The sequence below is a fragment of the Desmodus rotundus genome, chromosome 7 (assembly GCF_022682495.2).
Source record: "Desmodus rotundus isolate HL8 chromosome 7, HLdesRot8A.1, whole genome shotgun sequence".
Lineage (NCBI taxonomy): Eukaryota > Metazoa > Chordata > Mammalia > Chiroptera > Phyllostomidae > Desmodus > Desmodus rotundus.
Window position 1 is genome coordinate 127019304 of NC_071393.1, and position 13541 is coordinate 127032844.

Genomic DNA, 13541 nt, shown 5'->3' on the forward strand with positions numbered 1-13541 from the left:
TATTTCCAAGATACAGTAAAGTAAGAGTTAAGAATTTCAAATCTGTCTAACAGATTTTTTTTTCGTAAAAACACTCCCCAAATAAGTACTTACATTAGTTCTTGGGCAGATCGCTGAACATTGTGTATTTTTAAACTGCTTTGAATACTTTGAAAAGGAGCCGCAGAAAAGCCACAGAACACACATATTCGAACGCCGCCAGATGAAGGTTCTGACTAACCAAAAGTGAAAGCAGAAAGCTCTGAGGCTGGCTTTGCCCTGCACATACTTCGAGATTATAGGGGGGTAAAAAATCAATGGGTTTGGGGCCGGAGGACCTTGCCTCACACATGAGAAAGAAACTCTAGAAGGCACAGGAGAGCCAGGGCTTTAACTTCAAAACGAGACTGGGCCCGGCTCTGCCTCCACTTAAGGAAAATCTTCCCGTTGTTTTCAGTCTCTTGCACGTGAGCGAAAGGCTTGTCCAGCCATTCCTGTTTGTGTGAAACGCAAAGCAATGTTTCTTTCAAGTAGAGAAAGAGGAGTCCTCCAATATTTATAGCCGAGTCCTTGGCCGCCTACCGACAGCAGTCTGGTTGGTCTTCACCTGTTTAGCATGTTTTTTATACACGTTTCTGTATCCAGTAAAGAGCCATTCTTTCCTTCCTCTGTGCAAGAGTCCTTGCAGTTGTTTCTTTTTTTAAAATCAATCAACGTGTAAAAACCCAATGCCAACCAAAGAAATGGAAAAGTCTAAAATGACATCCCGCTGAAGTCCCAGCTGCTCTGCAGCTCTCCTCCAACCAGATTCCTGTCACCCCTCCGTGGCGGGTGTGGACAAAATACTGCTCTGAAACCAAGCCACGTGTGGGTTCTTTTTGGCAACGGGCCTGACAGACAGAGGTCACCCCTCCCTTCATGGGAGGGATACCTGGCTTGACCAGAGATGGTCCTAATATCATCTTCCTTCTAATTTTCTTGAGATGATCTCCCATAATGTCAATTTGGCCTGAAGAGTTTCAGCCAAAACAGTGATCACCGAGTCCCCGATTTACTTCACCCCAAAGAATTACAAAACACGCAGAACAGGAGCTCTCCAGTGCTTCCTACGTGCCGGGCACCACGCCAAGAGCTCTACTTGCATTATTTATTTCCTCCTTCCACCACGCAGATGTGTCATCCTCTCTTCCAGATGAGGACACGAAGGCTTAAAGAAATTAAGTCGTTGGCCAGGGTCAACAATTGGTGCTTGCAGAGGTGAAATGAAAAGTTAAGATCCCCCATCTTTCTGGCCTGAACAGGCCACCCTCTTAACCACTGCGCTCTCCCGCCTATTCATGTGATCCAAGATCTCATTGCCAAGGTCACAGAATGGAACTTGCTGCTTATTGATCTACCTCTAGGGCTTCTTTGTTACAAGCTTTTGGGTTTGGTTTAGTTTTTTACATAGCATTTTTTTCAAAGGGGCCAAAAATCACAGACACCCTCTCTACTCTCACAGGCTCGGCTCCGGGTGCTCTCTCAGAAATGGACACCACACACTGAATGGACAGACGCATGTACAAAATACCCAGATACCCAGGGGAGCGGTCACACACCAGCACTCTGCTCCTCTCTGAATCATAAAACACAAAACACTTTAGAGGGGGAAAGAAAAACCAACTCCTGACAGATGACAACTGCAGAGGCCAGGCCTGCAACCCCAAGCGTGTCCCTATCTCCCACTAGACAGACCCGCAGGAGGAACAAGCAGCTGGGAAGGGGCCTACAAAACAGTCCCCTCTTTCTCCAGCCCACTCCCCCAGCCCAACAAAGGAACCTTCTCACAATACCCTCGGGCAGCAGGGATAAAGATCTGATGGTTTCACTTCAAGTTAATGCTTCCAAAGTTCAAACATTTGACTAGAAAACAATTTCAAACAATTTCTTTTGCACTTTGCCCACAGTTAGGTGGTTGTCTGCCAGTTTAGAAACACCATTGACTACCACGCTAGAACTTTCTTCCAAAGGCTTCATTACAGAGAATTAGGTCAAAGCCCAGATCCACCTTTGCCGATCCTATAAATGCATTACAAAATTAGCCAGGCACCTCAAAAATATAGCAACTACACTATTAATTGGATTAACTTTTCCCCATATAACCTGCATAGGAGGGGAAAACTCCTCTTGTAAGGCAGCCCAATGCCCCGAGGATCCTCTGCAGTCTTCACACAGCCCTGTGCCCTGGACCCAGACAGGACACATGCTCCCACAGCCCACTGCCCCTCTAGCACCCATGGCACCGCCAAATAGATTTTGGTACCACGCCGAGGAACTGGTTCCCTTGTGACCCACCCCTAGACGCTTGCTTGAAAGATTTCCTCGTGCAGCTAGTGGAATCTCCCCTCAACACTAGCCAAAGGCTCCATAGAAAGTGGACGCAGTAGAAGGCCGAGGTCTGTGGTTTCCGTGCCCAGAAACTCTCAGCTTATCCAGAGCGATGTGATTCCACTGCCCTTCGGAGTCTTTCTCCGGCTTCTGCCAACACCCGCTCCCTCTGAAACCGAATCAAAGCTCTCTCGGCCCCTTTGTGACACCAGCAGCACAGCAAACCTCGTGTGGTTATGGTAAGAAAAATGAGCTGCTCAGACCTTCCTGATCTTTGTGAACAAACAGCCAAGTGACACGTGCCGCGCAGAAGATACGCTTACCAAGTCCAAGTCCGAGCAGGTTTTACACTCCTTTGCCTATGGCTGCTCCCTCACATCTTCCATTTCGTTTCCCTAGATCAAAATCTACAACTCATGGGAAGGAAGCGAGGTGCTAACACTGACTGCCCTGACTTGCCATTTGATCTAAACAGAGCTATTTGTTTACTAATTACATTCTTAGCTTTACAGCACTAGCCAGCAAAGGTTTATTTCTGCATTATAAAAACCAATGAATACAAAAAGAAAATAAAATCTTAAAGGTTACTCTTGAGAAAGACTTTCCTAACGGTGTCGGACAAGCCCCTAACTGAATGGGGCAACTGAGACGTGAAGCCGCCTAGGCCCACGTGTCAGAACGCACACTGGGCGTTTCCTCTCTGGTGTCTACTCTTCTCCTCTCCCTTCCCAACAGCACCCAAATTTCTCAGCCTTTTGGTTTGGGTGGAACTGACCCCATCATCAGCTCCAGAGGCTTGGAACTGGCGCTGAAGGCCCAGCTACGACTCCGTGCACCGGCCAACACATTGCTTCTGTAGTTCAGACACTGAATCGGCCTTTCTGTCACTTGCAACCCAAAGTGACCCACCAGATAACCAGGTAGTTACAGAGGATCCAGCTTCTTAGTCAAGAACCATCCCTATGCAGGCATGTTTCTGCCACAGTCGCCTTCAATAGCACAAGACAGAGAAGACCACACTTGGACAAATTTAGTGGCTGAACTTGGTAAGAATAAAAAGATTTGGGTGCAAAACATGAAATTAAGTATCATCAAGCACTTTAAAAAGTATGGCTTAATGTGTAAAGGTGGTCGAGTTGGCAGAGTATTACTGATGGGTGGAAATTCACTGTAGAGGACATGTGGCTGACTCACGGGGGAGTCCCGACTCACACTTAGGTCTCAGAGTGTGACCAGCAGCAGCTGGGCTGTTCTGACCTCCTGAAGGGGCAGCGTCTCAGCTTTACCTCCCCCAGTGCTAGCCCCAGACTGTGTCCTAAGAAAAAGGTTAAAACAGAAAGAAAGAACAGGGTGGAGTCCCTTGTCCCCAGGAGAGCAAACCAAGGCTGCAGGGAAAGTCAGCCCCTCCCAGGCGTGTGACAAACCCTTCTGGATTGTCCTGATCTTCGAGATAAGCCCCCAGCCTGGCCTTGAATGGTCCTTTCTCTACTTTTAATAGTAAGTTTCTGCCTGTAAGAAGCTTCCATTTTGAACAACTCCCAGCAGCTCCCTTCTTTTGCTAGATGCCCAGTGGCTGCCCAGTTGGTAAGCCGTTTCAAAAAGCCAACTACACCTTCACTTGTACTCAACTGAATATTGTTTTTGAACAGCAGTTGTCACAGGAAGACACTGGGCTGTATTTGACCTGCTGTATGTCATCAAATGCTCCCAAAGATGAGTGTGAGGTAGAGGTTGATCAAAGCTGATATTTAACCACTGATACTGAATGAATGACTTGCGAACATCTAACTAATTCAAGATTATATTTAGTGTCAACGAGAATCTTTTCTTTAGTAAGTCTAAAACTACAAAATTAAAAAGATGAGTGTCCATAAATACAATAAAGTAGGACCTAGTTAACATTTATCGAATGTTCACCAACGAATTCACCATGAAATACTGACCCTCAGCACCCCTCACTCACACAGGCCCTTCCCACAGCCCTGGGAAGGACCCCGGAAATATGTTCAGTGAGCATCTTCAGCATTTAAGATTAGTCACTGCACCAAAAAAACTTAAAATGCCCCAAACCCTTATAGCACACAAATGAAAGGAACGAAAGGTCCCCCCGAATTTGACAGCCCTAAAAATTTACATGGCATTTTCGATAGCCAGTTGAGAAGCTAAAACATTTTTGACTAATCCATGAAAAAATAAAAAACACATCCTAATCAATCACGCTGGAAGAATACATGAGTTATCTTGCTATTCTTTCCAGAGGAAACGACATTCCACCATCACTGTCACGTGAAATGAGCAAAGGCTACGAAGCCCAAAGAACGTCGGGGAAAAAAGTAATGCAGACAGACACACGAGACAGCTGACTCATAATATTAGATTATGCATTTGTTTGTTTTGTATGTTGGGATGTTTGGGATGCCAGCATTTTCATATTCTACTTTCTGTGTTTTCTTTCATCATTTGACATAACTGCTGTACTGTTACACCTAATTTTATTATTTGCAATTTCACATTCCTTTCTAAAGACCCTCACCCCCAGACTAAATAGGCTTCGGGCCACACAAAGCCGGCCTCCACCTTCTGTGTGCCCTCTGCATGCCAGACTCATAGCTCTTCACGGTCTGTCTGCCAACAGTTATCTGAGGCAGGTCCTGCTGTCCCCATTGTACAGATGAGAGACCTGGGCCTCACGCGTCCTGAAGCGGCCTGAGCTCTAGGGTCAGCAGTTTGATCCAGAGGACTCCTGTCCCGGGCCCCCATCCTGCCTTCCCAGTCCTGCCTCCTGGCTCACCCACCACACAAGGTGAGAAAAGAGAGGGCCACCCCTTCTCCAGGTATGCCTTCCTGGTCTCTGGCTGCTGCTGCAGCAGCTTCCACGGAGGGCTGAAAGAAGGGGCATCTCAAGCCCACTGAGGAGAGAGCCCTGCTTCAGCTCACTGCAGAGCTGAGGCTTCAACCCTGTCCCTGAGCAGCAGTGGACTCTGCAGAGGCTCACCTTTTGGGTCTACATGTCCAAGCCTCAGTGAGGGCTGAACACTGACTGCTTTAGGGAGGATGCAGGGAGAGAGGATGGGGACCAGTCTAACAGCAGAAAAGAAAGCCCTGAATTCGACAGGAGAGCACAGCTCCTTTTCCTCTGCAACCCAAACCATCCCTCCCCAGACATCACCCCAGCCTCGGGCCGTCCATCCCCTCTCAATTCAGAACAACTGTGTTGTCCACTTAATGGCTGAATGCTCTGGGTCTAGGGGGAACTCCCTGCAGACTCAATTTTGTGTCTGATGAACTGAGAGCCTCCTCTGGGGCCCTCCTCCCCAGCTCCCTGAACCGTCTTCCATCCGGCCTCCCTGCACACAGGGCTGGACCTGCTGTTTTCTGGTACCACTCATTTTGTGTTACCAATGATGCAACTGCAAGGTGATCTGTGACTTACCTTCTTGGAGCAGTGAGCAGCCAAGCCAGGAGGAGCCTGGGGAGCCAGTGCAAGGAAAGACCTTGAACTTGGCTATGAAAACAGTGTCACTGGTAATTACCGGTGCTCTGAGCCACCCTTTGGAAGAGAAAAGGCCCCCTTCTATACTGGGACATAGATATGCAAAGTCCCAAAGAGGGAGAAAAAGAGAGACCGCCCAGTTCCCCCCACCCAAAAGGGTAGAGTTCATTAACATATGTAAAAAACTAAAGCTTCCCCTTGAAGCAGGGGTGGGGGTAGAAATGGGCAGGGGGTCAGGATGCTGGAGGCTCATGCAAATTCCACAAAAGTGAAACCTCTTCCAAGCCCCACCCAGCACACTGGCAGCACTGACCTTGGCCTTGAGGTTGGGGTCTCAACAACAATGGCATGGGTTACACAGGGCTCTGACAAGTTCACTTTTCCAATGGCACTCAACATTCAAATCATCTCACCTTCCTTTCCCCATTCCCAAGCTCACCAACCCACTTCCAGGCAGTAACATTTCTCATTGTAAATTAATACATGGGCTTTTTGATTTGCTACACCTGTCCTGTGAGATTAGTTAACAGGGGTACCCTTGGGAAAAGGGTCTGCTACTCTGAGCTGAAAGTGACATCACCACCTCCCCAACAGTCCTGTGGACCAGAAAGACCCACTGGGACACCCCTATCTTCTGAACAAGCTAAACAGCAGAGTCCTGCCCAGCAGATGGCAAGTGTTAGAAATCATCGCCAAGTAAGAAGTTGAAAGAGGGACCGATTGGTCTGCTATTAAAAACAATAGACCCTTTAGAAAGAATACACACATACTTCAGACTGCTACAATATCCACTTAAAAGACGAGAGGCTGGGCGGCAGGAAGGTTACCTACCCAGGCTGTGTGCAGCCCTGGTCAAGCTGTGAGGGCACGGGCTGTCATCTGGCCTGTTGGTGCCTCACTGCCCTGGCCTGTAAAATGGGAAGGGAATAAATACTACCCGCTTCATAGGGCTGCCAGGAGGATTAAATAAATTTACGTGTGTAAAGTGCCCACAGGGATGCGGGGCACAGCGTAAATGTTTGCTATTATTATACAACGTATAAAGAGATGTATAATAATAGAATGAGAGTTGAGAGTCAATGAAAGAATAATTTGCTCATTATTTACATTAATTCTGCCCAAAACTGGTCTGTTTTCTCCTAAGCAGAATGATTAAAGCTCTTCTTCTTTTCTTTCTTTGTACAGTAGTTGTGAGGCAGGAGATAGGAATGGGGAAACTGCAGAGGGGCCCCAGGGCTAAGATAAGGACAGTGATACAGGACTGAGACCTTGTTCTAAGACCGGTTGTTCCTGCTTTCTGGAATAGCGCTGAATCACGGTGAATCATGAATGCACTTGGGCAGGAGGTGCTACGTGACCCCTGTTTCATTATAATAGCATTATAATAAATTAACACTGTGTGATCCCCTTCCCCAGTGGCCAATCAAGGAAGATCATGGGAGACCACATGCACAGTAGCTTTAAAGTAATACAACTACTTGTACGTGTGCAATAGAAACCCGCCAAAACTACCCAGGAGGGATCCACCCTATAAGAAGATCCAGCCCCTGAGGTCAGTCTCTGCTGTGCGGAGTTGGCCTGCTCCCACGTCCTGTGGAGTGTACTATCACTTAATAAATCTGCTATAAACTCTCTGTGTGTTCGGTTCAATTCTTTGTCCGCGATCACCAAGAACTCGGTTACCTGTGCCCACCTGTGACAGTTTAAACTATCAACAAACCACTGAAATTCCTTCCTGGAATGAACTAGGATTTCCCGATATTTTCCACAACCCTTGAACAATACTTGAAAACTTCTCCCAAATCCCAGTCTGGAGCTGCATCTCTGTTGAAAGGGCAAATAGCGCTGGCTCTCAGAACAGGGAAAAGTGGAATAAACTTGCCCACTCTTACTGACCAGACCCTCAAATTCCAGCCCCTTTATAGGAGACTGCCCCCAAAGAACGTGCACACTCCTGGTGGGGCTGGGGGTTGAACACACAGATAATTAGTTTTTAAGACATTTTTGTTTTGAAACCTACCTGTTCCCCTTGGGGGACAGGTATCAGCCCTGTCTTGTAACTCTTCCCTGCCAGGCACCTCGATGCAGAGGAATCGCAACCGCTCCCAGCTCTCTGCTGCCAATTAAAACTACTCAGTGCTGCAGACTCCTTGTAATGCATTTGTCATAATTCTGATTTTTCTTTGGATCCACATTCCAATGGAGAAATGGGACAGCCTGCAGATTGGAAGCATAGGCTTTGGCCACGATGGAACATTCTAATTCTGCAAGTGATGATACAACTCTGCCCGTCAACAGTGGAGAGGACACTAGGCTGGCTACCTCCCGAATACTCCACAGCCTTCTATGAGTCCAGTTCCCACGTCCACGGAATGACTGCTCTCTACCGCTGGTTGGGTGCACAGGCTGTTGCTTGAACACCCACGCCTCCCCAATTTCATCCTAAACAGACAGTCTCCCCACACATGGGCATATTTTACACATTAGCATATATCCAACCGCAGGGCCTGCTCAGGTGCAAAACTTAAAATTCCTATGGCTAGCTTGACTTTCCAACCCAACATTAGGAACAGAGAGAAAGAAACCCTGTAATGTAGGGGGCGGTTAGTAAACTACAACCTGCAGACCAAATCCAGCCCGCTGCCTGTTCTTTGTTTGTTGTTTGTTGCAGAGAAAGGAAGGGAGGCAGAAAGAGAGGGAAAGAAACATTGATCTGCTGCCTCTTGCACATGTCCCAACCAGGGACCAAACCCGCAACTTGGGCCCGTGGGCAATTCCCTAACTGGGAATTGAATCAGTGACCCTTCACTTTGCGGGACAATGCCCAACCAACTGAGCCAAAAACAGGTCCGTGCCACTGCCTGTTTTTGTAAATAAAGTTTTATTGTAACACAGACACACCCGTTAGTTTATGAATTGCGCATGGCTGCTTTCCCACTATAGGGGCAGAGATGAGCAGTTGCAAAGAAACCGGCACAGCCTGCAAAGCTTAATATAATTACTAGCTGTTCCTTCAGAGGAAAGAAGAGAGGATGAGAAAAGGCACCAGCATATTTACTGGAGTTCCCGATGGCCTATGACTCATGATTTAAAAGGAACAGTCACCTAATAAGTTAGCAGAAGAAAACAGGTCCAAGTGCTGTTTCTATCAATGGCTCAGCTCTGTGAGGTCAGGCCAGTATTGTCACCTCTCTGCCTCCATTTCATTCATAAAGTAGGATTAGTCACGGGTGGCAAATGCATGACAAATAATTGGCTAATACCCCAACATACGCATTTTGAACACAAGACAGGAAGAACTGGCTATTTGTTTTCTGAAGGGTAAGAGGTCTTCTCTTTGGCAGAGCAGGACTTCAGGGCCGGGACAAGAAGCAGTCCTTTTGAAGCCAGCCGCACAGGAAATGCTGTTTTCATTAGGTGCTTATCGAGCCCGTGGTACTCAAGGCACTGATCTAGTCGCAGCCCCGTGCGACATGGGACTGCAACAGAAGACAGCATATGATAAGGAAAATCTCCAACTGCCCTTTTCTGGTGGCTGTTATCCTTTAGAGAGGGCCTGTAGGCAGCAGTTGTGGTGCCCAGGTCAAATGGCATGACCTTAAAGCCCCCTGTCCACGAGGACTGGCAGTGGCACGTAGCCACACAGTTTAACTGGCCAGCACGGAGGATACACTGACACAAGGCCTGGCAAGCCAAAGTGCCACATCGCCACACGCCCTGCATCTGGACCTTTAGAAGAGGTAAGAGTGGCCAGCACTCACAACGAAGTGGCTCAGGCAACTGGTCTGGGGGGGTCTGGTGACAGAGATGTTACACCTCAGTCCTTGAACTCGGCTAAGAAAGAATTCAGAGCCCAGAACTCTAGTAAAAGAGGTTTATTTAGCCCTTTTAGAAAGAAGGTCACAGAGGCAGAAGTGAGCCAGCTGGGCTGCAAGGATTCAGGAACAAGTTACTGAGGCCAAAGAAGGACCCTTGGAGGTTAGAAAAAAGAAACAAGGGCTACACGCCTCAGGAAAGAAGAGGGGAAAGACACAGGCAGGCTCTAGAGAGACAGAGATGGAGAGCACACAGGGGGGGGGGGGGGGCGGGGGGGGGGTGTATCTGTTTTCTTAGGGCGGAGATTTTAGGGGAGGATCCCAATAGAATATTCACCAACTTCCCTCGGGTGTCCTTTCAGGGCGTGGTCTCTACTGATTGCACTGCAGTGGAGGCCATTAATCAGTGCCTTTGGTCCTGAGGACGGTTGTGGCATGCTTCACCTAGTTTTGCTGCTTTCCTGGGCGTGGAGCTGAAACAGAACTGGGAGCTAGATGTTATCTCTAGTTTGACCAGAACTCTGTCTCTGTGGTCCACAGACCCAAGGCTTGGTTCCTGAGATTATCTGATACTGCTCAGACCCTTATTGTCCTGAGGGCTTAGTGCTTAGGGAGTGACTGTGCAAGGGCTGGTACGGGAATAGTAGGAAGCTATTCTCGGGCCCTAGTTCCTCCCCGAAGGGGATCTAAACCGCATGACTAAAGAATGCTACGGGAAGAAAGGTCAGCCTGGGCCTGGGGTCCCAGCCTATAAGAGTTGTTTTCTATAGTTTTGCCCATTGCTAGGCACCTGGGACTTTCTGCCTTGGTGACGTGCTGTATCTGGCCTAACTACCTACTCTATCAGATCTGAGGGGGCGGAGCAAGTCCACTGAGTCTCTGAAGGCTGAAGAGGTTCCACTCCAAGCTCATCCTCTTCCCCAGGCAGCCCTCAGACCTCCATGCAGGGAGACAGCTCTGCTGAAGAAACGCAAGTTGACCACCCAGCTGACAGGACCAGTCAAGCCCATAGGGAACGTCTACCAGAAACAGAAAGCCAGGGCCATGGCCGAGGAGGAGAACGTCAAAGCACTCTCCGTCTTCGCGTGGCCCGCGCCAGTGCCCGACTCTTTGGCATCTGGGCAAAGAGAGCCGATGGAGCAACAGAACGGGATGTTGAAAAGAAAAAATAAAGTGCTCTTGGCCACTTGTGATTTAAAAAACAGAAAAGAAAGAAAAGAAAAGGAATCCCAAACTGGGATATTCAAAATTGTTTGGTTTAAAAAAAAAAAGGAAAATTATGAATAGTGCCTGAAAGAATGGGTAGGACTTCAGAAAAAAGAGAAGGGAAAGTAAAACATTCCATTTGTTCTTTACTACAAGGAACAGTAAAACAAATGCTCAAAGTAAGAAAGGTCAAGGACATATTCAAAGAACCGTGGAATAGACCAGTTCCCTGAGCAAAAGGATCACTCATGGGAATAATGGAGGATGGCTGGACAGGTAGAGTTGAAGCCACAATAAGAAAGTATCTAGGCCCTGGCCATGTAGCTCAGTCGGTTAGATCATCATCCCAATACACCAAGGTTGCAGGTTCAATGCCTGGTCAGGGCACGTGCAAGAATCAACCAATGAGTACATAATTAAATGGAACAAAAAAATAATGTTTCTCTCTTTCTTCCCCCTCCTCCCCGCCATCCTCTCTAACATCAATACATAAAAATTAAAAAAGGAATCAACCAATGAACGCATAAATAAGTGGAACGAATCAATGTTTCTCTCTCTCTCATCAATCAGTCAATCAATCAAGAAGGAATCTGAATCCCAAACCCACAAGTTTAGATGTTATCCTAGACAATGGGGCGCAACTGAATATTCTAGGGAAGGTAGGAGATGACTTCATGAGAGCACTATTTTCGCAAGGTCAATCCAGCCACGGTGTGTAAGATGAATCAGAAGAAACCGCACGACAGAGGAGCTGGAACGGAAACACAGGAAACAGCATCGATCATATCGGAACAGTCGTTTGGTGGAGAAAAGAAACGATTCCTTGTCCTCATTTTAAATTTTCCTATCTGTGTGTTTCTGGTATCTCCTACGAGTTTTATAATCTTTTAATACCTGGTAAATAGCAACGCTGGAACCCAGCAAGGAAAAGTATTTCAAGAAAAAAAGTCAAGTCCTGGTAAGTTATCACTCTTCGGGAAGGTATAGTACATAAGGTGTAACAGTGGCCTTTTGATTTGAAATCCCAAACAGGAAATGAGGTTATTAGAGTGAGTGTGAGGGTGGCTGTGCTCGCTCTCTCTCTTTCTCTCTCCCCCACACCAGTTTCATCATTGAACACCTCCCCCTCCCCCCCGCCCCAACCAGGAAAGGTAGCGAAGAGTAACCTTGTCTGCATCAGGTTTCATCCAAAATAAGATGCTGCCCATTCTCAGCCTCCGCATTCCTCGGGTTCCGGAGACTTGCCACTGGATGGATTACTACAGCCCTCACACGTTCATTCCCCCGGCTTTGGACATCTGTTTTTATGGTTACAGGAGAGCTTGCCTCTGGAAGTGGGAGGCAGCACAGAGCGGAGGTTAAAACATTGCTTCAGAGCAGAGGGACTGAGGTTTGAATCTCAGCCTCCTCTCCCCAGGGGACCAGCTCAGGTTACCTGCCATTTGAGCTCAAGGTCCCCACCTGTAAAATGGGGTCGATGAGTACCTACTTCAGGGGTGTCATAAGCCTAAACTAGGGAAATGTCTGCAAAATGCTCTTTCCACTGTGCCTGGCACCCGGATAAGGCCCCACCGATGGGGCTGCCGTCATTTGTTTTCTCAGAGAGCAGCGACATTGGGCTGAGTTGGCCCAACTCAGCTCTCCCTTAATTTAATTTTCATATGCCGCACACAGCAACTCCTTTCCCTGTCTGCGTACTCCCCCAGGTCCCCAGAGGACCGGAGCCTCGGAGATCAAAAGTGTCCAGGGGTTGGGGCTTCTGCAGCCTGGCTGCTGTCCTGTCTCTTGGGAGCGCGCAGCCTTCCAGCCCCGCAGGAGAGTCCCCAGTGTCCGCGCAAGCTGAGTTCCCAAACCCCGAGCTGGAGGCCTCACAGGCCTCTCCCCGCCGTTTCAAGGAGATTCAGGGCGATTGTCTGACTCACTCAAGATCTCTCTACCAGTTTAAGGAGTCATTAGGTCTAGAACTCAGGTCTCCTCATTTCATTTTCTCTCTCTCCTCAAAGTCACATTTTAAAAAATTACGAAAATCAAAATAGTCTACTGTGCAAAACTTGGAAACCAGGGAAAAGTAAAAAGAGGGGAAAGGCATGTAGATCTCCCCATTGCCAGAAGCTTCCACACTTCCATGAACAATTCAGACTGTCTCGGCAGGGTTCCTCTACTCCTGTAACAAAAATGAGATCTCACCCTGTAAACGCACTTCAAACTCTGCTTTTTTCTCTTCACAATGTCTGAGATCTGTTTCTACAACAAAATCTGAGCCCCGGTGGGGCTGAGACCGCGTCAGGCTGGCACGTAGCAGGCACTCAGTAAATGGCTGAGGAGGGAGGGAGTGCCTGTGAGACGCCGTGTGGCACAACCGGTGACTCCTCACGCTCGTTCTGTTGAATGTGTAGGTTGTCCTCGGTGTTCTACTGATATGCACAACGTCTGATGAACAGCCTTACAATCCGAACATAGCTCTGTGTCCTTACAATGAACTCCTACAAGAGTAGTTGCTGGGTCAGAGTACGCACACGGAAAGGCCTTGGATTCCTGCTACCAAACTGCTCTCCAGAAAGGTCGTTCTAATTTATACCCCCACCAGTGGTCCAGGAGAGGGAAAGGCGCAGGTTTTCTCTGCGGAGTGAGTGTGTGAGTCTCGGGGAACTGTGAATCCCTCAGTAGGAGCTGTCATGAGG

At 48.0% G+C, this 13541-nt stretch overlaps 1 protein-coding gene and 1 pseudogene across 6 annotated transcripts in view; one reads left to right on the forward strand and one right to left on the reverse strand.

The window, feature by feature from the left end:
• Positions 1-13541, reverse strand: part of FOXN3 (forkhead box N3) — a 348864-nt gene that overhangs the window by 219347 nt on the left and 115976 nt on the right. Inside the window, exon 1 of one of the 6 annotated variants that reach the window (XM_045201996.3) lies at positions 94-246. The exons of the other annotated variants lie outside the window; for them this stretch is intronic. The gene's annotated coding sequence lies outside the window, so the exon portion shown is untranslated. Of the gene's footprint in view, positions 1-93; positions 247-13541 lie in introns of those variants that run through there. 6 annotated transcript variants of the gene reach the window in all.
• On the forward strand, positions 8660-11748 carry LOC112311812 (large ribosomal subunit protein eL13-like; annotated as a pseudogene).